The 24,300-nt window shown below is 34.6% G+C and overlaps 1 protein-coding gene across 2 annotated transcripts in view; it reads right to left on the minus strand.

Moving 5' to 3' along the window:
- Positions 1-20,599, minus strand: part of LOC129216136 (probable cytochrome P450 12a4, mitochondrial) — a 45,697-nt gene extending 25,098 nt beyond the window's left edge. For both annotated transcript variants that reach the window (XM_054850292.1, XM_054850290.1), the window contains exon 1: positions 20,520-20,599. The gene's annotated coding sequence lies outside the window, so the exon portion shown is untranslated. The remainder of the gene's footprint in view (positions 1-20,519) is intronic.
- Between the last annotated feature and the right edge of the window lie 3,701 nt (positions 20,600-24,300).

Raw genomic sequence — 24,300 nt, forward strand, 5'->3', positions numbered from 1 at the left:
CACTCACTTTGTATTTGTATTGGTAAAACTTTAAATTTTGCTTTTGAAAAGTGAAAAACAAAAAAGAAAGATGGGGACATTGATTAGGCATATCCAACACATTTAATGTGAATATCATATTAGATTGCTAGGTTGTTTCACACAATAATTCTTTAAATATGTGATCAAAATACAATTTTTGGGCAAAAATTTGTTTTGTATATGGTTGGTTATATATATACATAGTGAAATACAGACAGAAAAGTATTTTAATTGAAAATAAATTTTTGAAATAAATACCCGGGTAAATACCCGTTTTGGGTATTTACCCGGGTATATACCCTGGGTATTTACCCCTAAAAATAAATACCCAGGTATTTTACATCACTAATCTGCACAAATTACTTTGATTGGAATGAAAGCTGCACATGTCACCTTTCCAACGATCTGACTTACGTAGATAGTGGCATTAATGACAATACGTTACACCCGTTCTATCGCCATCTATTGCAACTCCGCACGAACTTTTGCACTCACCCAATACAAATTGAACTTAATTTGGAACGGATCATTAAACTTATATGCTTCAGAAGCAGATATTTGATGACGTGTTCTTTTCTTTATGGATAAAACAACGTTATAACGCACAAACATTCAACATAAATTAAATATACTTTGAAGTTACGGGGAACTCATTTATCCGGGCAGGAAAACTTGATACTTTAAAGGTAAAAGTTGACTAACACATTATACAGCACCTTATCATTTTTCCAAGCCATGATTCAAACAAGGGATTCTCTGGATTTACCCCATGTCTGTCGGTTAGGCCACTGTCTTTTACCAAGACGACCCGGGCATGATCGCTGGCAAGGATCATGCAATGAAACAACCACTTTTTCGTGCTATACAGCAATCTTAAGGCTTACGATAATAAAAAGTAGGCAGTTGTGGAAGAAAAGAACAGTCGCGTTCTCAGTCGAGTGTGTTATCGTTAGATCACCAGTTTCACCATATTTTTCTTCTGCACAGCTATCATTATCAGCAAGTAGATCAGACCCAAGAGCGAATACAAGAGAGGTGCAGTGGAGGCATCGCCCCCTCCTGGAGCCAAGATACAAGAACTTTAACAGGTGTATTTTCGATATTAAAGTTACAAAATCGCAATTTAACATAATCCTCGATGGTGATAGAGGAAAGGGAGCCCTTTCCCGGAATTCTTCCGGAATTGAAGTCTTGAAAACGCAATCATAGCGACTATTAGAGACCAGAACTTCCTACAGGATTTTTTTCGAAGTTGAAGTTCTAAAATCTCAATTTTAAATGATATTAGAGATAGGTTCAAAGACTCACAGTGGATGTTTTTCGAAAGAAACACAACTGTAGGACACATTTGGTTACATAAGGATAAACGATGGGGTTCCGCACCCTCCTTCAAAAGTTTTTAGAAATAGTAAAAAAATAATAAAAAAAAAAAACAATCGTCCCCTCCTTGAACATTTTCTAGATCCTCCCTTGATCAGACTCCTCGTGTGGTTCAACCTAAGGCTACACGCAAAGAGGTGGGGGTGAGGTGGAGAAAAGTACTTACAGTACTGGCCAGAATGGATGATTCACTTGTTTTTTCCCATTCATAATAACGTATTGGCGCCAGATGTTTGTTTTGGCCGACTGTGAAAGTGATGGTGTTCTTGCTTGGCATTTGGTTAGTTTATTAGATGTGTTCGCTGTGTATTGACGCATAAATTTTTGCAGAAGTGTAAAATAATATCAAAATGCCCAGTAGAAGAATTTTACGCGAAATGCTTGCACAAGTAAAGATTCTGATCGAAGAAGGTAAAACTGCTCGGGGAAGTGCTGCCCGATTACAATTGACATAAAAAACAGTTTCCGAGTCTATAAGTAATTTCAAAACGGAAATTATGGATATTCAAAGCCAAAAGGTCGTCACAAGAGCACAGGATATTTCCATAAATTTGGCCCCAAAAGAAGTCACATAAAAAATCAGCGAAAGCAATCCAAGACGGTTTACCAAAAGATAATAATGCCCCTAGCCAAAGGACAATTTGCAGGAGGCTATTCAATGCCAATTTAAAGTCCTACAAGCCTACTAAAAAGCGTAAATTGTCTCAAAAACATTGCTGACGGACTGAAATTTTGTAAAAATTATCAGGGGTGGACTGCTGAGCAATGGAAACATGCGATGTTTTCTGTCGAGACTCAAGTATTGCAGTTTTATGCATTTTGTAGAAACATTCGACGATCTCCCAATAAAAGAGACTGTCAACTCTACAGTACTCCCACCGTTAAAAATGCTGCAAAACCCATGATCAGAGTAGCCATTTGTGCCAAGGAAAAATGTGAATTGTGGTTCATGCCTGAAGACACATCAATTAATTAATTTAACTGTTTATCTCGATCTGCTAAAAGAGAAGTTACCAACGTTTATGAATATCAACAAGTGCACAACTTCCAACATGATGGAGCACCTTGCCACCAGACTAAATCTGTTACGACATGTATTGCAAAAAAAAGGGGGTTTCAGATCCTCGGGCTGTGGCCAAGAAATTTCCCAGATCTAAACCTAATCGAGAACTCCTGGGTAATCGTAAAGCGCAAAGTTGCTGAGCGTAACCCCACCTCACTTTTGGACTTAAGAGAAACTATAAAACAAGTGCGGATTACAGAACTTACACCACACTATTGCGAAAAATTATGCATTTCCATGCCTGATCGTATCCAAGCTGTATTGGAAAAAAAAGGTTTCCCCACCAAATATTGAACCTTTTCTCAATCATTTATGTATAATGTGCTTATATAACTAAAATTAATCATTCCCGTAAAATAAACATTTAGTAAAATGCTATTATTCTTGTGCATTCATAAACATCACAGTTTTTTGTGGTGAGTCATCCATTCTGGCCAGTACTGCAGTTCTGGATCAGTACTTAGTGCTAGGAACCAAAGCGCACGAACGAGGTATGGTCCATATCATATTTCATCACATAAAGGAGTAATCTCCAATCTGGGTTGGTACCCAGTGTTGGGCGCAGTGCATCACGTCAGCAGATCACTGTCGGGCTCCGAACCTAACCATATAGAAAGCCCGCTTCGCGGACATTACCTTAGAGCAGGGATAAGTAAATGGAGGGAGCAAGACCTAACATCGGCTTAGCTGAGGAAAAACGATCAAGAGTCACTCAACGACTCAACGTCAACTCCAAGTCACGTGACTTGTGCATCACGCCCAAGTCACGTGACTCAACAACGTCGAATGGTTGACAAGTTTTGCGGGAAACTAGTGAAAGGATCCTGATTTCTTCAAATGGTTTGCTTTAAAATCTATCACGTGACTTGGGATCTTTGCCTCAAGAATAAAAATCTTATCTTCCTCCATTTTATCTCTTCTCAATGGGTACAACCTAAGGCACGCTAAGAGATGGGATGCGGTGAGGTAAGTACTTAGTTCTGAGCAGTATTGCAGGCGACTGAGCTCTTGTGCACTGTTCAGGCAAAGCTGACGAAGGAAGAAGTGCCTTTGCGAACAGAATGACTTACAGCTTAGTGTGGATTACAAAATACTCGAACATCTGCTATAATATGATCAATCAATTACATGACCCTGGCTAGGATTCAATCTCATGCCTTAGGCGCAGGAGCCTACTTCCTAACTAATTATACCATGAGATTCGGAATTTGGCACAACATTAGTTCGTAACATGGGGGTGAGCATCTCGAAGCGATTTTTCGAAAACTCGATTTTGTGCTTTTTCTATTCCAATTTTAAGAACTTTTTACCGAGCAAATTATCGAAAAGTGGAAAAACAAATTACCATAACGTAGACTAGCAAATCACCATAACGTGGACTAGCAAACTACCATATGCGACCATGGGCGATTAAATTGACATAGCAAATTGGCGAGAAATTCATCATCCATTATTTGTAAATAATGGATGGCCGTAGTAGAAAATGACCTTTTCATTTTCTACTACGGCCAACGCCGTGTGGATACCGCTTGTTTTAAATATAACCGAAATAGTTAAAGCTTGAGCACGGAGAGATGGCGGATCAACTTGAAGTGGAACCATCATTTGTAATAGGTTGTTTGTTATTTTTTTCTAATAGCTAAGATCAGCGGGAAGGCACTTTTTACTACTCGGCACTTTCAGGCTGATTCTACCGATTACAACTGATGTTTCCGCTTCCAAGTCATCCGCCGTCTCTCCATGTTCAAGCTTTACGGAAGATTTCAGTTTATTAATTTATTTATACAGAAGCATATATAGAGAAGACTGTACTAAGAACCTTGTCTCTGGACACACACATGAAAGATTTACAACGCAAGAGAAGGAAATAGCACCCAGCGCAACGGCGGGAATCGAGTCCACGACCTCCGACTTAGAAAATGAAGCTTCTACCACATCCATGGAGGCTCCCAAGATTTCAGTTTTGGTAGGATTATTATTGGGATGAAAGTGTTTAAGATTCATTCCTCAAGTTTTTAAGACACATGAGCATTGTGTTCTTTCCCCCCCCCCCCCGCAAAACGGTATTTTATACTATGTTGTTATTATCTTAGTCGCCATGTTTAGAAGTAGAATTTTAATCAAATGTGATACATTACTAAAAAATAATCTCAGAGTTTTCATTTTTTACAAAATATATATAGTTAATTTTATATGATATGCTGATATATGAATGAATAAATGGTTTACTCTTAATTACTTTTCAATTAAACAATTTTGAATCGGAAATTTATTGCTCAGTATTTTTTAAAACAATTTATAACTTCTTTTAATTACAGATCTAAAAAAAATGTTGAGTAGCATTTCAACATTAATAATCTGTCTATTCTTCGTAGCTATCTAATGATAATTTTTCTTTCAATAAAATATAATTTTCGCAATTGAATTTTAAGAAACAACTACTTCGATGTTTGACATCCGCCATTTTTACCCTTGAAGAGTTTTGTTTGGGCCGTGGTAGCCTAATCGGTAGGGCATTGGACTCGGGGCCGGAGGGGCTCGGGTTCGATCCCCGCTGGTCGAAGACCCACCGTCGTCATTAAAGGGGACTGGGCGACGTTAAATATGCTCGTGGTCTCAATGTCCTCCAAGTGAAACGATACCTCTGGGGGTGCTAGTACCAGGTAGCTATTAGCTCATGGACTAGTTCTAAATTCTCATTAACTGTTCGATCCGGTGATGGTGCTGCCATCTATCGGTATATAAAATAATGGAGGCAAGGCACTAGTATGCAGACCTCGACATAAAATACAGTTGAAGTCAGTTGTGACTCTTAAATAGAAATAGAAAGAGTTTTGTTTAGCTTGGTGGTTTGAACTTTGAAAGTTGTGTTGTGAAATTGTGTTTCTGAAATTTGTGCGGTGTTGAAAATTTTATTTTGAAGTATGATTTACTTGTGAAAATGTGTGAACTTTCTGTCTTAAGAAGCTGGTTTTAACCCCATGGATTTTAGAAGAAAGACTTTCTACTTGGAAGAACTAGGCTTCTTATGGTACAGGTAAGTGAAATTAATTGTAAATGAAATAATTAAGGATGTTTTTTTTATTGAATGACAAAGTTCGCATTTTATCTTTTCTTGTGATTGAATACCCTTGAAGTACTATAAAGTGATCAAAAAGAAATTATGCAGCTAAATTCCATGTGGTATTGAAACCAGTAGATTTAACGAAAAACACATTTGTTCTGAACTTGCGTACTGATAAAACAAAAGACGTTATCTCAATTGATATCTTATTTCGAAATATGGGAATTGGTGAACACTTAAATTAGTTAATTTTCCCCCTTAACTGATGTGGTGAGGAGCCTTACATCCCCATAAGAACTAGATTTTAGCATTCAAGCTTTTGTAATGTTTACATGAACGACATAGTGTGTATTATAAATGCCATTTACGGTAGTTTCAGTTGAGTTTATATAAATAAAGGAGACAAAACTCATTGAAAATTTTCCTGCTTAAATTCGTTTAATTTCCAGGAGTGTTAATGAAGTAAGTTTAAGGTTATATAAAACCCACCACACCACGTACGTTATAAGAAAATCACTCCAACATTTGGGGGTTAAAATTCTCACTATACTTTTATTTCAAACTGAATATCAAAATACTGCTGAAGTGTTCATAAGTGAAAAAAATATTTTGATTGCTAAATCAAGAGCAGTTGACATGAATCAGATGGTTGTTCTACTTCTGTGATTGTCGAGATAGCATACGATAACTTACATGCGACAATTTTTATAAACTGTTTTCCAAATTGTGTGTTTTTCTTTTTTTTTAATTTCACGTAAAATTGATTCATTACGTACGAAATTTTGCTGAAATTTTATACTTGGTATTCTATAGCATAGTTGGAATAATGATTGTGAGCAAATGTGCATTTGAATAGTAAATTTTAAAAATCTTGTTTTGTTTTTCCGCAGATTATAATGGTATAGCCGACGTTAAATTTTAAGCATTGTGATTGAAAGTCAGTGATTCAAACTTCAATGTTTTGGTACAAACAAATCTTGCGTAGTTTCAAATATAGTGCCTGAAATGCGATTCTAACTTTTGTACATGATTTGAATTTTGTGATTTTTTTATTCCTCTATCAGTGCTGCGAATATTATTACGTATTACCGTCCGAATATGTTTATAATTTATACACTGGGAAAAAAAATGTTCGTATAACTAGAAAATCGTTAGGAAACTAGGTTCCCATAAGGTTTCTAGTAAAGATACAGCTAGCTCTTTCTTGAATAACTTAGAAACGATACGTCTTCTTCGTAAGTAACGTTGTAATGAGACAGCGTTTTCTTATATCACGTTGTAATGGTACAGCTTCTTCTGAAGTAACGTAATAACGATACAGTTTCTGATTAAGTAACGTTCTAACGATACAGCTTCTTGAGTAACGTTTTAACGCTGCAGTTTCTTTAGCTGTTTAACGCTAACGCTAATTAGGAAGCAGATGTAATTAGCATTTGTTAAGAAGCTGTATCGATGCTAGAAACCGTTTTGAAAGCCCAGTTTCGTCCTGAATTTCTAGTAAACATTGGCAGTTTTTTTTTTACTCAAATTTACTTTACAGCAGCGGTAGGCAACCTAAATTGATTGAAGAACTACTTTCCAAGTTTAATGTGAACACAAAATCTAATTAGGAGGGGGGAGGGGGGGGGGCATGATGCATACACTATAGACTGAAACGGATGCTTTATATACAAGATTAAGTTGATACTATAAATGACCTCAAATTGTTGGCCAACTCTTATTAAAAATACTTTGATACTTATTGAATCTAGTTGTTTTAAATTGTTAAAACAATGTTTTATTAACCAATGAAATAATATTTTCAGACATAAGCATAATGTTTGCTTTAAAATTGATAAAATAGTGACTAAAAATGTTTGGAAAATTTTTCAAGTAACTTTTGATTTAGATCGAAAGCTGAACTTCGTTCCAGAAATGAATGTTAATAATTCTACTCAGACAAAAAACAAGACTCAAAATATTGTCGCAATCGACTCAAAATGGGCTCGAGATCGATCGGTGGATCACGATCGACGGGTTGCCTACCGCTGCTTTACAGTATGCTTTAAAAAACATCTGATTTCTCGCGAATAGAAAAAAGCAGACTGCGCCATCGAACTTTAGGGTGGATCGAAAAAAATGAAATTTCGAATCTTAATTTGGAATACCCACCAAAAGCTGAGCATGTGTAAGAACAATACACATGTAAAATATTATCAAGTTTGAAGAACTCTTTGAGGGTCCTACCAAGGCTTAAATTTCTCCAAAAATAGGAAAAAATGTCAATTTTCCAAAATTTTTATGAAAATAATAAGGTTCAAAATTTTTGTTGTAATACCATTAAAATGTTTCCTTTTAACACGCTTTTCATGTATCTACAAAATTATTTATTCTTTGCAGTATTAGGTTCGCACACAAGTTTGTAAAATTTCGTGAAATTTCCAAAAACTGACTTTTTTCAAGCCTTTTTGCACATTGCAATATTTTTTCTTTTAAAGTCAAATTTTTTTTTAATATTTTTGCAATGACTGTGCAGTAGGGTGGAACGAAAAAAAAAGTTTTTGATTTTCAATTTGCCGTAGTGCGGAAAAGTTGCCTTTTCATGTAAACAAAATGAAAAAAAAAATATGAAAAATATTGAAGCACGTCTTCAGGTGCCGCAAAGAGCATCAAGTTTTGCAAAATTGCAATTTTTGCTACATATTAAATTTTTTTCAAAAAATTTCAAATTTATCTTTATGCTTCAAATGCTGCCGAAAAGCAATTTTTATGCTCAACAGTTCGCACAATAGCTTTTTTTTGTTGTTCGTATTATGTCTTGAGGTGCCGCAAGAGCTAAGTAAGTTTCGCAAAAACGCACTTTTTGCCGAATGCACTGGCTGGCATCTGGGAACTTGAGTCATTGCAGCAGTGGATGTTTAAATGGGGCGGGGCTGGTCAGCAGTGTGAGTGGGGCCAAGCTCAGATCAGGTGTCAATTTCTTTGTCGAGTTGAGTTAGTGAGTAACGTAAAATTTCGTTAGTTGGTAAGATACTTCATTGTTGTGAGTTGCAATGGCTCAGTCTAAACAAGTGTAGACGAGACAAAACATATCAGAATGTCCTATTTTTGGAATCTTTAGCGATTTCAATGAAGTTTTACTACCTACTTACGAAGATGTAATGAAATGCTACTGTTTAATTAGACACGGCCTAAAAAGTGCGGCTGGAAAAGATCTTTCCGTAAGTGAAATATATATGACTTTTTAGTTTCCAGAATAGATTACATTTGGTCTAGAGCTTCTTTGAGACAACAGGAATAGATGCCTAATGGATTCTTAGATGGTAAAACAAAAGAATCAAACGAATTTAAAGACAAAATAGGTGAACAGCTGGAAACCTGTTTTAATCTTCCTGTGGTTACTTCCTTACCTATTGAAAATAACCTTCTTTTTGAGAACATAAACTGGACATAAGTACCGATCACAAATATGTATTGGATATGTGTGTCACCATATCAAGTGGAACTTGCTCACTAGATTTATCTTCAAGGAACCTGGGAAAACTTCCCCACTCCAGATGACTTACATTTGCAAACCGTATATTTCGATTGTACGGTGCAACTAAAAATCCAACTGAAAATCTCAAGACTCTGACTCAGTACATTGTTAAAGTGTAGTAAAGTATAGTTTCATTCATATGGGCATGGCATTGCGCTAACAATTTCTTGAAACAAATAATAATACTGAAATATATTAATAGTAATCATTATTCATTCATACATTTTCAAGAAAGGATCCCTTTCTTGTACGGATCAAGTGGGCAATGCGTATGCTTCTGTGTGGTTTAACATCAAGTTAAAACCTTCTCGTACTTACGACTCTAAACATTTATTTGAACGTATCTTACATTCACGATATCTCTCTGATGATTTTAAGAACATTATAGACCGGGTTATATAAAGAAATGGGTATTTTGATGCAATAGAAAATCTCCATTTGGCTATGTTATGCAAAGAGCGTAGAAATGTAAGAGAACTTGGATTACGACGTATGTTGAATGCAAGAACACAAAGTAGAGGCGGGGTTAAGAAGTTTAAAGTTGAACAAATAATTTTTGCTGCCAAATATTACATCGATTTGATCTTATGGGGTGAAAATAAAATAACCGAACCCCCCTTGGTAAAACATTTGTCTAATGAATCCCTCAAAGTGAAATTTCTAACCCCTAAGTGGCTCTTAAAAAGTATGGTTCAGTCGCAGGAGACGAAAAATTGACTGAAGAGTTATTTGAAAAAAAAAAAAAAAAAGGAGTTATCTGGTTAAAAAAAAGAACACTTTAATGTGTCAAAGAAGTAGACTCAAACATCATACAGGTTTAACCATTTATTTACAATCATTAAGAATACTTTAAATGGTAAAAATGGAATTGTTAATGTCTTTTATAGTATACTAGTGATACCCGCACGACATTGCTCGTTGTAGAAAAATTAAAAGCTCATTTGGTTTGCTTGTATATTTACAAATAATGTAAGAAGAATTTCTCGCCAATTGACTTGCCCATGTTACGGTTCCACGTTATGACAACTTGGTAATTTACTCGCCCATCTTGTAATTTTGCTCGGGTAAATGTGATTAAAACAGGAATAGAAAAAGAACAAAATCGAATTTTCGAAAAATCGCTTCGAGGTGCACATCCCCCATTCTACAAACTAACTTTGTGCCAAATTTCATGAAAATCGGCCGAACGGTCTAGGCGTTATGCGCGTCACAGAGATCCAGACAGAGATCTAGATCTCCAGACAGAGTTTCAGCTTTATTATTAGTAAAGATTATGATTTTTTTAAAACGGTATTTTGTAATTAGTATTTTGTTTCCTAATGTAATGCTTAAAAAATGTATTTACTGTCATATTTTGTGCCGTTATATACAGTAGGAAAGCATAAAAAGGAATTTCATTGTTAAATGGAAATTTTGGTTATTATCAAACTTTAAGCTCGTTGTGGCACCTAACGATGTTGTAGTAAAGCATTGAAATTTCTTCTGCTTCTTTTCAAACTTAAATGACAACTTCCCCCCCTACGGCAAATTAAAAAAATGAAAAAAAAATTAAGGTCATTTTCGTTCCACCCTACTGTGCAGAATGCAGTTTTAAGTGGAAATGAAATTATACTTTATTATATTAACTGCTCAGCACCTACGACAAGGAGCGTAATTGCTTCAAACTGGACCAGTGGTAAAGTGTCGCACCTGTCTAGCAATTTACTTATTGGTCCTGCGAAAATTCACATGGACCAGCAGTTTCACCATCAAGTAATGTGAACATGTGACGCAAATGCTGCTCGTATGCAGTTCGCAGATTACCCATGGGGACAGGATGTCCAATTTTATTCCCTATGGCCACAATTGCACCATTCTTTTTTTCTGGTATTCGTGGCCGTGCCTACAGTCAAAAGCTAAAAGATCCTTACGGCTTAAACAAATTTTCAGTTCAAAAATCGCATTGCTGTCGCGACATGTTTTCCCGTTCCAGAAGTTGGCGTCACATAACCCAAATAAAGAGAATTGGATTTTTCAACCATGGATTCCTCGCTTATGGTTCTTCTATGGTATCTGTTTCCAACCATTTCTTTTTGTCATAGTTTTGACTTTTCGGCTATCGAAAAATGTACTTTTCAAACCCTTTCACTTCTAGTTTGCAGGTTTTGGAGAGAAGCACGTACTTCGTCTGTGACACCTGTGACGCTTCTGCCGCTGTCTTCGAATTTTATTCCTATCAACGACTTTAGAGCGATAATTATTTGACACAGTACCAAAATCCTGTAATGTTTCTGAAGCAATTGCTGCAGCACATCGCACACACTGTTAAAAATTTTCCGGAAAATTTACAGTAATTGTTACTGGCATCCATGTTGCCAGTAACTATTACCGTAAAAATCAAATGTTACTGTAAAAATTTACGGTTTCATCGGTAGGACACAGCAACCAATTGGAGCTGGAATCGCTTATTTTTCGGATATAAATTACCGTAAAAATCAGCGATGCGTTAAGTCCGCCATTTTACAGTAACAATTACCAGAAAATCTTCCTGAATTTTTAACAGTGCATCTGTCAGAAATGCCGTACCGGTAGCACACTCTTGATAGCGTTGGCAGAGAAGCCTCATTTGTTCCACTTTTGAACTGACATCAACACCAAAAAATGTTAATGGCTCTGTTGGCGGGAGTATAGCCATTGCAAATTTTTCTTCTTCTGGAATTGAAATAAAATTTTGCTGTTTCTCATCAGTGTTATTACAGCATCTCGTTACGTAAGTGAAAATCGGAAAAAATTATTGATCCTGTCATTCAACGAAATGCCTATTTTTGCCACCCGGAAAATATTCCCTTAACAGTGATCACTGATGAACGAAGTACATCAGAGAACTGACTTTGCGAAGATTTTGAAGGCCAGACAAGTGACTTCTGTTCATGAAGAAATAAGAGAATTCAATAATTCAAGGATTAACTTTAATGCATCAGATTATTCTGATGTTATCAACCGGCAAGAATGTGCAATAACTGCCACCCCTCTCCTATTTTAGCTGGCATATCTAAAGAAAGTCTTCAACAATAGATTGAAAACTCCAACGCCAATTTTGCGTTCGTTTAGTTCTCCTGCCACACTCAGGTGGTGGAACGCTGTGCTAATATGGTTACAGAAGCTTCTTTGTTTGTGATTAGTCAATCGGCAAGAGATGTCTTCATAAAGAGCAAAAATCAAATCTCGAAGTATCATGTTATCGTTTGAATCAAAAAATGATTTCAAAGAGGTTTCATTAATGGATGTGACAAACTACTATTTTCTGTGCCTTTAACTAACTGATTCTTTTCAAGTCCCACATTTGTTTAATATTGATGCTTATATGTCAGAGCGACTGTGTGTGAGTAAATATACACTCTTTGTAACCAATGCACTTCTCTCTATGTTTTTTTAGTTAATACAACTAAATCATTTTGATAGTTTACTTCTAATGTAAAATGAGTAATAAATTTATACTTAATACATGTGGCTCGGCAGATGGAAAAGGTAGTATGGAACTCGAAATGCAGTCACCTATTTTTAGTGGATGCTGGGCTGTTAATGTAATAAAGTTGAACTTTACTTCCGTTTAAAACTGTATTCTGTACAGGCGTTGTAAAAAAGAAAACTGGGCTTCAAAAGAAGAAATATTGCAATGTGCAAAAAAGCTTTAAAAAAGTCAGTTTTTGGTTAATTTCGCGAAACTTAACGGCTTATGTGCGAACTTAATAGTGCAAAGACTAAATTATTGTGAAGGTACATGAAAAGAGTGTTCAAAGGAAGCATTTTAAGCGTAGTATAACAAAAATTTTGGACAATATTTTCATAAAAATTTTGGAAAATCGACATTTTTTTCCTATTTTTGGAGAAGTTCAAGCCTTGGTAGGACCCTCAAGGAGTTCTTCAAACTTGATAATATTTTACATGTGTATTGTTCTTACACATGCACAGCTTTTGGTGGGTATTCCAAATTAAGATTCGAAATTTCATTTTTTTCGATCCACCCTATTGAACATTTCAGGAGGTTTCAGGGGGTATTTCACCCATTTATGGGGAGAGGGGGGCTCTCGTTCTTGGGGGGTGGGGGAGGGGTCTTCGTGGTATTCGGAGAGGGTGCACCCATGCCTTTGAAGATACTGGGAACCCTTACATATAACGAATTTTCTCATCCCCTTCCCAAGAAAATCATTTTTTCGTAACTTTATACCCCGCATGACTTTTTAATAGTTTTCACTTTGGATTGATTGGATTTACAATCTATATTTCAATGTGATCGTTCGATGTGTTCTGTTTTCATAACCACATACAAATCATTGCCAAGTAAATTCGTGGGGATTCGTGAAGTTGTGAGAATTTTGGATTACAGGGAGAGATAAGATAACAAAAAGTGTTATCACGCATTTTTCATTGCAATATGCTGATGTAATATCGTGATATATGATAAGGAGAGGAGAGGGGTAAAGAGAAGTTTGACACTTAATGACAAGTGGGGAAAGAGTTACATATAATGAAAAAAATCAGAGACTTTATTTATGAACAGTCGTTTATGTAAGGATGGTCAAGCAATGAAGCACATTGCATGTTCTAACACATAGATGTAAGGTTTGATGACTAGTAATTACTTGAGTTCTATATTTTAACAAGTAGCAATGTCCTGTGTTAAAACACAGCATTCTGTAGGAAAATATCTTTATGCAATATATATATCACTTTTTCAAAAATTTTACAGGGGTGCCCACTTAGGGGGGTCAAGGCACAGACTGCAGCATTGAAATTTTTAAGGGAGATTCTTGTTCTTAAGGGGGGGGGGTCTTCTTGATATGCAGGAATAAACACCCTTGTTCTCAGGGGGGATGGGCACCCCTTATATTTAAACTCTGATGCCTTATTGGTTCATTTAGGAAAAAAAAGTTTCAAGTTTGACAGGTGATGACGTTGTTGTAACGAAAGATAATTATTTTGCTGTGTTGTTGACTACATTTCTTCGTTGTGTTCACACGAGGCAACTTAGTTGTTGAATTAAATTCTGATTCTTACTTGCTTGGCTGATCTTTTCACCAAGAAATATCAATGCGCTGAGGTGTAACTGACGCGCTATGGCACGTAAACGACTCGGGATGCGTGTAAACAAAACGATTTTTCAAACGTAAAATAATTGTGAAAATTTGTGGGGGACCGTGTTTTTTTTTTTTTTTTTGAAACAGGGTCTCTTAACAGTTGGTTCGCTTTAAATTTGTGGGTGTTCTCCAGAAATTTTCAAATTGTATTTTAAAAGTTAAACGACAATTAAGTTGCACGAGAGATGATTTTTGATTTAATCCGTATATTTTAAATTAATGCCGTTACGGATAGAATTTTTTACCTTTATTACTACTGTAGTGCATGTAATGTTACGACAATAACAAGTGAAATTTATGTTTATTCGTGTAAATCTTGTATGTTGTTAGCAGAGAAAGTTAATATATTCTTCCTATGAAATCTCCTCCTTTCCAAAACAGAAAAATGAATAAACGTTCAATATTTTGGGGTGTATTTATTTTGTTCATGAATTTTGAAGGCTCTTCAAAAATGTTATTTGGAAAATTCTTTAAATATACGCATTAACTCATGACCTATGGAAAAGTCTATTCCCAATTTCTAATACTTACTCAGAAAAAAAAATCCAAACAATACTTGCGTTTTTAACGACTTATTATTTTTTTATCAAAATTATTCAATAGGGATTCGGACTTCCGTTAGCATATGCTTTGTATATTTAGATTTGATTTCTTTAAAAAATATTATCCTGGATTTTTGGTTTATTTATGAGTACTACTGGTACTTCGTCCTACTGTCAAAGAATATGAAAAACATTTAAAACAAAACTTCTTTTGATCGGCTTATTTTGCTGATGCTTTTGAAATTACTGAATGAATCATTAGTCGGGGTTAAATTGTAGGCTACTTGAATACCAATTCCAGGTATATAGCGGCACAAATGGAACATAATTTTTTCAAGTATTGTGAGAACTTTATCTGAAAATTAATATCTTTGTAGATATTGTGTGAGATGAGTGTGACAATTTGTACATTTTTAGACTTGAAAAAAAAAAAAAGAAAAGAAAAAGTGGCAAGAAAATGACATATTTTATCTACGAATAAAACATGAATTTCAGTGAAATAGTTTAAAAGCATCAGTCGACAAAATTTAAAATATTTTCTGAGAAGGTCATTGGTATGGTTATTGCTTATGAATATCTCGTTCTGATTTAAAATCAATGTATTTCTTGTACCGTGCTTTTTTTGGGAGGGGGGGGGGAGGATGGGGTACGAAATTAAAAAGTTCCTATTGTTGTAAAATGATTTGATTATTTAATACATTTTTCTGTACTATATAAATCAAAATATAACTTTCAACGTTATGCGTTTGTCGTGTAACATTAAATTAGTTTGAGAAATAACATCTTCAGTGTGCAGTAATATTTTATACCCGCGTCTGGATTTAGTTTTACATCATTAAGTTCTTGCATTGTTGAGTATCTTGTTGGAATCGTTCTCCGAGTTAATCGCTAACGATTTCGCGGTTTTTGTAAAGAAATTCAACTGTGAATTTGAAAAAAAGTTAGTTAAAAAAAAGTTAGTTTAAGCTCACTGTTGACGATAGTGGCAAATTTCAAAAGTTTGAGAAAAATTCATAATTGATTTAATTTTTTTTTTTTTTGTGCCGTATTGAATAGTGACTCGAAGTTAGTATGCATTGATTGAGAGTGGTGATGCGAACAATATAATCCAGGGGTTCTAGAACTTTTTTGACTCGCGGCACCTTTTCAAGAATCAGAACTTTCTCACGGTCTATTTCCTTTATATAAGGTAAGTGCAGCAAATAAGACAACCCTGAGGTTCACTACCTAGTATAACGCTCATTTATGACTGAATTGGCTCCAGCTTTAGCAAAATCACCAGATGACACATAAAACTAAAATACAAAAAATGAATAAATAAATAAACAAACGAAAATTTAATTATTTTTTCACCAGTTTTAACATAGAAAAACGGTTTAGCCTTGTCAGTAAAATAAATCAGACTTCAAGAACAATAAATGTCTTTTTTTCAAACTAGTAACCTACAGTGATCCATGTAGAAATGAAACTTGCTGTAAAATAAGGTCAGGTAGTTTTGACACCACTCTTCTGGTAATAACTTTTGTTATCTGGTTTCTGTTTGTTTCTGTTGCCTGGTAGTTAGAAACTGCTTGTTGGTAACACTTAATCATCAGTTAATGTTTGTGATGACGATGAAGTCCCGATCTAGCAAATTTTTACAATGCTACATCAATAAGGAGATGACCTTTTGAGTGAAAATGACGTTAGTTTGCACACAAACCTTAAATTTATATTGATACCATCGACACTTCGCGGCACCCCTCGTCTCTTCCCATGGCACCCAGTTTGAGAACCCCTGATGTAACCAATAGTGGCGTATCCTTAAAATTCTACAGTTTAGAGGAATTTGGCAAAATATAGAATATTGATTTAGATTACGAAAGCCAACCAGAGGATATAACACAGATTTTTCCACGTATTTTGTAATATTTGCGGATAACTCACATAAACGCTATAAAAAGTAATTCTTTGATTTCTTCTCACACTTTTTTTGTTGGTTGTTGCTTTTGGCTCGGTTGCTTCGTTGAGTGAAATGTTGAATCCTTGTGCGGAATATATTTTATACAGTAAACTGCCGGTTATCGGCGGTCAGATTTTCCGCGGTTTGAATTATCCGTACGTCTTTTCACAATGTTTTTAAAAACTTATGCTTGCGTTATTGTTCGCTTTTAGATTTTATACGTATTTATTATATTTAATGTTAGTAGATGCAATGTTGCAATGTTTTTAGTTATAATATAAATGTGTATGTGAGTGTTATTAATATTTTTTAGCTATTGTCTACACCGTTCGTTTTCAGTATCGTTTTTCACCTATTATTCGAATTATATGCGGTAACCGTGCCACCCTATTCCGCGGATAATTGGGAGTTTATTGTACTTCCATTCAGCGGCGGATGGGACAGCATGAACCGGCCCTGGCATTTACTGCCCAGCCGGCCCCTTAAGACTTGCTCCTTGAAGAGAAGACGCTCCCCCCCTCTCACTTTTTTTTTCGGATATAAAAGATAGAGCAAATGATACATCTTCTAGTATTAGAAGGGAGTCACCATTAGAATTTGAGGATTCAAATTAGGAGAACTGCGTTTACGAATGCGGAAAAAAAAAATCAATAATACTAACACCTGCATAGTAAAAAGTGTAATATTCGTGCTGATATAATGCGGGGTTCGGGTGTCCTCCCGTGGAAAATTTTTAAAATTATAGCTTCAAAAACGTATTGTTAGACTTTTTAGATGATCTTGGCGATGTTTGCGGGTGGAGGTATTTAGAGAATTCTCCCCAAACTTTTTCAAAATCAGAGTTCTAAAACGTATATGTAAGCTATGTTTGGAAACATTGGGGAGAAAGGAAGGCGTTCAAGAATTCTTTCTAGGCAAAATCTCTCAATTGAAGTTCCCGATGCGCCAATTTAGGTGGCAATTGACACACTTTGGGGGGAAGGGTGATGTTTTTTGTAATTGAGGTTCTTCAACAAGTTTGTTACTCATAGATATCCCCCCCCCCCCCAAGTATCTCAAAGTCTTATGTGCAATAACGATTGTGTGTGTGTGACGGGGAACTTTTCACGCGATATCGCGTGAAAAGAGAATGTATATTTTCAATGAACGTCTTTAAACTATCTTTGACAATGTTAATGATAATAAGGATCCGATCCTCCCCCCTCCGGGAATTTGTTTTAAATTAGTTGTCTTAAAAATGCATTCAAGATGATCTTAGGTTATGTAAGGGAAAGAGACTCGAGGGTGTTCTCCAGGAATTGTTTCGTAACTGAAATCTAAAGAAAAGGATTGTAGGTCTTTTTTAATAACGTTAAAGGGGACCGACAACTCTTGGAAATTGAAGCTAAAAAACGTTACTTTCGTCGACTTTCAATGGCGTGAGGGGGACGGCGAGCGTGTTGAGCGCGAAAAATTTTTGAAGTTAGCTTTCAAAACGCAGTTTTTGACGATCTTTGGTAATTTTAGTCGGTAAAGCTATTTTGGGACCTTCCTTCGGAAATTTTTTGAAATTTGAATTCTAAAACACAGTCGTAGATGAAATTCACTAATGTTACCAAGGGTTCGAGGGCTCTTCTTAGAAATCTTTTCGGAATCGAAGCCCTAAAAATGAAATTTCAGACCATCTTTGGTGATGCAAGGGGAAGGAGAGATTCGATGACCTTTGAAAATTTTCTAAATTGTAGTCCTGAAAACGAAATTTTAAATTATCCTTAAAGACGGGGTCCTGCTTCTGCAGGATTTGGGTGAACACTCTCCTAAAAGCTTTTCGAATTTTAAGTCCTAAATACAAGATGTAGGCCATCTTTGGTAACGATAGGCAATAGGAGATAGGACTGGGTTCTGATTTAGAAACTTTCCCTGCACTCTTTCAAAATAAAAGTTTTAAAACTCGTTTTGAATCTACCTTGGAGGTGTAAAATGAATGGTAGGGCTCGAGGATCTTTCTCCCTTCCGCATTCTTTGCTGACTCCCTATTATTTTATTAAATTATTGATACAAATGTTACGGGAAAACCTCCCCGCAGTATTTCTTTTCCAAAACCATTTTAGTTCTTTGGTTTTTTCATAGTGAAATTTTCAATTTCCAACCTGTTGTTTGAAATTAAATTGTTGCGTAATGAAATTAAAGTGTTTGAATTTGTTTGAAATTAAAGTGTAAAGTGTTGATTCGTTAAAATAATCTTTTAACATTTTGGACTGATGTGGTACTTTTCAGTGACACCGTAGGTCTTCTCCCAACTTTATTTTACTTTAAATATCCACCAGCTAGAATATCTTAATAAAGTTTTATAGTATCTTCGATTTATGCATTCAAACGCTTGGTATTTATTACGATATTTTAAATCTCCCCTACTGCACTTTAACTTTTTTTTTCTGTTTAACGCATGCCCCTATGAAACCGCCATAATTATTAATCTATTCATTTATTGTACTAAGTTGAAACATATCATAGGTTTGTACTATTTACTGAATACTTTTTTCGTTGAAAAAATTTTCTTAATCTGTCAGAATGTCCCGAAAAATTTCAGCTGCTTTTATTTAGGTAAATTATAATAAATAACCGTGGATGTTCCTAAATAATATTCAAAGGTTTAATTGTTTAATATTCAAAGGTTGCATTTTCTTTCAAAATTTTGCTGAAAAAATACTTTTTGTTAGGGGAATTAAACTGGGTATTATGTTACTACTTTTTTTTTTAAATACTGAGAACGTTTTCTTTTTTTTCTTTTTATTTTGCTCATCCCTAAATTAAAATTGGCAGCTTCAGTTCTACGCCTCCCCTGGCGACGGCCCTGCCTTTACATGTTCATTGTCTCCTGCAGACTATTATCACAGGCAGCTGTTAAGGTAATAGAAGGTCCTGGACAGTTATGCAACTAAGTTATCTTATCGGCCGACCGATGAGTTTACAGACACACAATAAAATATCTGATTGCTCACAGCATAAGTTTGCGGAGTTTTTTTTTTTTTTTTTTTTGAATTTCGTTACCATTTCTTTTCTAGCAACGATTTTCTTATAAGTAGTTTAGAAATATACCGGGTTATTATGAAATTTTCAGAGATATTTATTTCTTTTTAATTAGGGAAAAAAAGGAAAGAAAATAAATATAATTTTTTTTTTGTACTACTTAATTGAAAGATTCGATGCGGCCCCAACAGAGGCGGCCCACCGAGCATTTGCACGGCTTCCCGCCGGGCCCATCCGCCACTGCTTCCATTTCACAAAGTTTCTCGGACTTGTATTTGGAATCTCTGTTTAAATCTATATTATCATATATTACTTCTTTTTTATCGAAATCACGAAAGAATCGAGATGCATAAAACATGACCCTTTGTTTTCTGTGAAATATGTACAATTAAAAGCATGATGTGAACAATTACAAGAAAATAATAAAAACAAGTACAATTAGAAGAGTGTGGTGGTGTTTTATTGTTCTAGATACCTTTGATACATTTCAAACGTGAAAAACCTTCTTTTCTGCCTTGGTAGAAAATGTTCGGTTCAAAAAGATTTTCTAAGATGTTCCGAATTTAATAAGACATTTTTTTTCATGATGACAGCGCAAGTCTATTTTTACTGTGGAGTCGAGCTAATTGAAATTATTCTCAAAAACAAAATCACGTGTTCCACTATCATTCTATTGATTTCAAATAATTTTAAAACACATTATTTCTTTTTCATGAATCGTAACCAATAGTTTAGAAAAGTGAAATAAATTGCACTTCATATTGATACTTTTCTACAGAAAAAAAAATAATTAAAAGAAATAGAAAACATAAGGAAATGAGAAACGTGAAAATCAAAGTGATCAAAACATTTTTGAAACTGTACCTGCTGCAAGTTTTTTCTTTTTGCTGCCCAAATTTTGTAAAGCTATCTCATTCTTGTTTCTTTCTAACTTTTAACTTTTGTGTGATTGATATTGTCTCCCTTTCCTTCTCCAAGTGCAAAGGAGAAAAAAAGCATCTTGATACGTGGCGTCATCTGTGAGTGAGACGTAGAATCATACTGTAAAATATTTCCGATTCCTTTTTTGTAACCGAAATTTAAAAGATAACTTAAATTTTAATTTCAAAAAGGAAACTTGAAAAAACCTTAACTTGAAAGGAAACTAGTATTTTCTGAAGCCTTCGGAGTTTTGAAATTTTAAAATGTTAAAGGAATGCTTCAATTTTTTTTATATACTTTTTTAAAAATGACCTCCAATTTTAATTCTTAAATCCAAAATTTATCTACAATCAGTTAACTACTAAATAAATGCGAAATAAACCATCCATTTTAGTCTTTATTCGAAATTTTAGAAAATAATATTGAGTTTTGCAGATTTTCAGAGCTAAATTTAAAGAAATAAAGCAACTTATTATTAACGAAATTATATTTTTAAATTTTCCAATATTGTTTTAAGAATGGTTTCACTTTCACTATAAAAACATCATAGATTATTTTAGATCTTTCTGTTTTGTTTTCACGATAACAAAAATCAAGAAGTTTTGTCCGATAATAATGGCGAAAATTATGACGAATTATATGAAAGCATTAGCAAAGAAAGCCCCTCGTTTCATCGAGAAGTCAGATATATATCACGCTTTTCCATCTTCTCCGAAAAATAATAGTAAAAATCAAGTTTCCTTAATTTCGACACCACTGAAGCAAAAACGTTCTATTTCTATGGAAAAGAATTCCGTTTTTCAGTCGCTGAAAAGCACTGATATGTTTTTTACTCATCTGAATTTGTTGCAGTTCAAACTGCTACTTAGATTTTTTATTTCACCCAAAAACAATAGAAATAATTAAATTATTTTTTATTCAAAAAAAAAATTGATAAAATTGCGTTATTTTAATTTTAATTTTTATTTATAAAGAACATTAACTGAATATAGAAAAACTGTTGTTTAAGTAGCAAACAATATTGTACTGAACAAAAAAAAAAAAAAGAAAAAAAAATTGAATTTTGACATCTTGAATTTAAATTATGTTTTTCGCAATCACGAGTGTGTGTATGTAGGCGTGTGTGTTTCTGTGTGTGGGGTATGTGTGTTTGTGTGTAGGGGTATGAGTATGTGTGTAGGCATGTGTGTTTGTGTGCTGGCGTAAGTGTGTGGGTAGTTGTGTGTATGACTGTGTGTGTGGGGGGGGGTGTATGTGTGTGTTGGGGGGGATATGTGTATGTGTGTAGGCATATGTGTTTGTGTCTGTGTGCTGGCATGAATGTGTGGGTAGTTGTGTGTATGTGTGTGTGTATGTTGTGGTATATGTGTAGGTGTCTGTATGTATGCGTGTGTGTGTGTATGCGTGTGTGTATGTGTGTGCGTGCGTGTATGTGTGTGTGTGCGTGTGTGTGTGTGTGTGTGTGTGTGTGCGTGTGTGTATGTGTGTGTGTAGTTGTGTATGTATGCGCGTGTGTGTAGGACATGGATGCAATCTGGAGAAGTTTCGCTATAGGAGCAGCATCGTGAGGAGCTGGTCGACGGTGATGGTGCGGAGGGTGGCGGTGGGAAAATAAATGATAGGACGCCAAAAACAGTCAAGTGAGAACAATAAGCAATCGTGATTGCTCAAAAAAAAAAAAAAAAAAAATTACAATTGTGACGTAATTTGTTGCCAACCGTTAGTTATCTTACAAAGCCCCTGGTATGCAAATATAGCAAATAAAGTCGAAAGAACTGAACTCAGTAAAAGTTGTTTCTTTACAAAAGCAGTGCCAGTGTCAAGGCCGAATTTTGCTCCATGTCACCCCTAGGTGGGTTCGAAATCTGAAGCCCCCTCCCCCACCTTAAAGAAGGACTCAAAACTACGCAAAAAAGTGTTCCCAAAATTTAAGCTGTCAAGCTTATGAAGAAATGATGACGTTTCACATTCTCCCAAAAAATTCCTTATCCCAAAATTAATTTCCTCCTCCCAAAAATTTCAGTTCGATGCGCATCTATTTATACTATTTAATTTTGTACATCGGAGGGGGGGGGGGGGGTTCACGACTCAAGTACTGCTCTTGGGCATGTTATTAAGCGATTCACATAAGACCAAATTAAATATTTACAATGTGTATATTTATTTAAAATTATCTATTAATAGAGCATGGTTATTATTTTTTCATGGCCCTATAGTTTCATGAAATATGTTCTCTTTCATTCTTTGAAGTTTTTAAACATTTTCTTATAGTGGCAATGCAGATGAATTACTGAAAAATGATATAGACAAGAATTAGACCAAAACATATAAGGGGAAATATGATAGAATATAGGGAGATAAACAGTAACCGAGATTTGTTTCGAATGTTAAGCATGTTAGTACGGTTCGCACTTTTTGAAATCGACACTCGCTTTTCGTCTTCACTTACTGTTTTACGCTGATCAATTACCATGATTGAAAAAAATTTGATTTTCATACGATGTGTGAAAGTAATCATTATTAAATTACAAGAAAAAATTGTCTCTGTGGAAAATGAAAGAATGCTAATATTTTACTTTCAAGAATAACAAATTAATTTAAAAGTGTGTGATTAAAGCAAAACTTGTCGTCCCTGAAAATCTGCCTACTCTGCCTATTGGGAATTCGGTCCCCAGACAGTGTAGGAAAAAGTAGTTAATACATAATGCATGTAAAAATTGCTTCTTTGCGAAAATAGGGCTAATGTAGGAAAAACAAGTTAATTCTGTAAAAGTTGTTTCTTTACAAGAACAGGGTCAATGTAGGAAAAACAAATTATTCCTACCAAGGTTAAGTGTACGCGAAAACAAAAAAGTGTAGGTATTTAAATTAGAGCAAATGTTTCTTCCAGAATAATGTTTCAAACTAATTGTGTATAATAATACGTTAAGATCAATTTGTGTATGTTGTATATTTAAGTAATAAAGTTGATCATAATAGATGAGATTGGTTTAACAAAAAGTTTTTTTTGAATACGTAAAAAAAAATATTTACATTTATCGATGCAAGTTTCATTGTTGATGTTAAATGTTCGAAGCGTTACAAGAGTTGCCATTTACAATAAACGAAACTTAGTTTAAGAAGAAGTACATAATATGTGTATATTAATTTACAAGTGCATTTAATATAAGTTTAAAGTATTAAATAATAGTCGTTAAAAACAAAAAGAAGAAAAGATGAATATTAAAAAAACGCATGGAAAAAGTTTAATATAAAGTTTAACACAAATTCAAAACACCAATGGTAAAATAATAAATTCAATTAACATTTTCTTTAAAAAACTGAAAGAACGCTTTTGTGATGAGGGAACTGGTCTGTATCACCAAATATATAACTTTTAGAAAAATGCTCAGATTCGAATAAAACTTTTTTTTTTTTTGACCTTTCTTTTCCAAAAGATTTAACGCACCTTATTCTTTCGTTTTATTTATGTTTCAAATAGGTCTGTAGGTGAATTTTGATATGATTTTGACATTCCAATTTAAAAAGTTTAAACTTATTTAACCGTACCGTCGACATCAGGAATTTATACTTTTTTGCCTAAATCGCTTCTTTAGGGAAACAGAAAAAAAAAGTCAAAGAACAAAATCAATCTCTTTTCAGACTTAGTAGTGGTATGTGGATTTAAGTGGGTAGATTGATTTCAGGCTCTGATTTAATTTACAAATGAAATAAATTAAAAAAA

Source organism: Uloborus diversus, chromosome 2 (assembly GCF_026930045.1).
Source record: "Uloborus diversus isolate 005 chromosome 2, Udiv.v.3.1, whole genome shotgun sequence".
Classification (NCBI taxonomy): Eukaryota; Metazoa; Arthropoda; class Arachnida; order Araneae; family Uloboridae; genus Uloborus; species Uloborus diversus.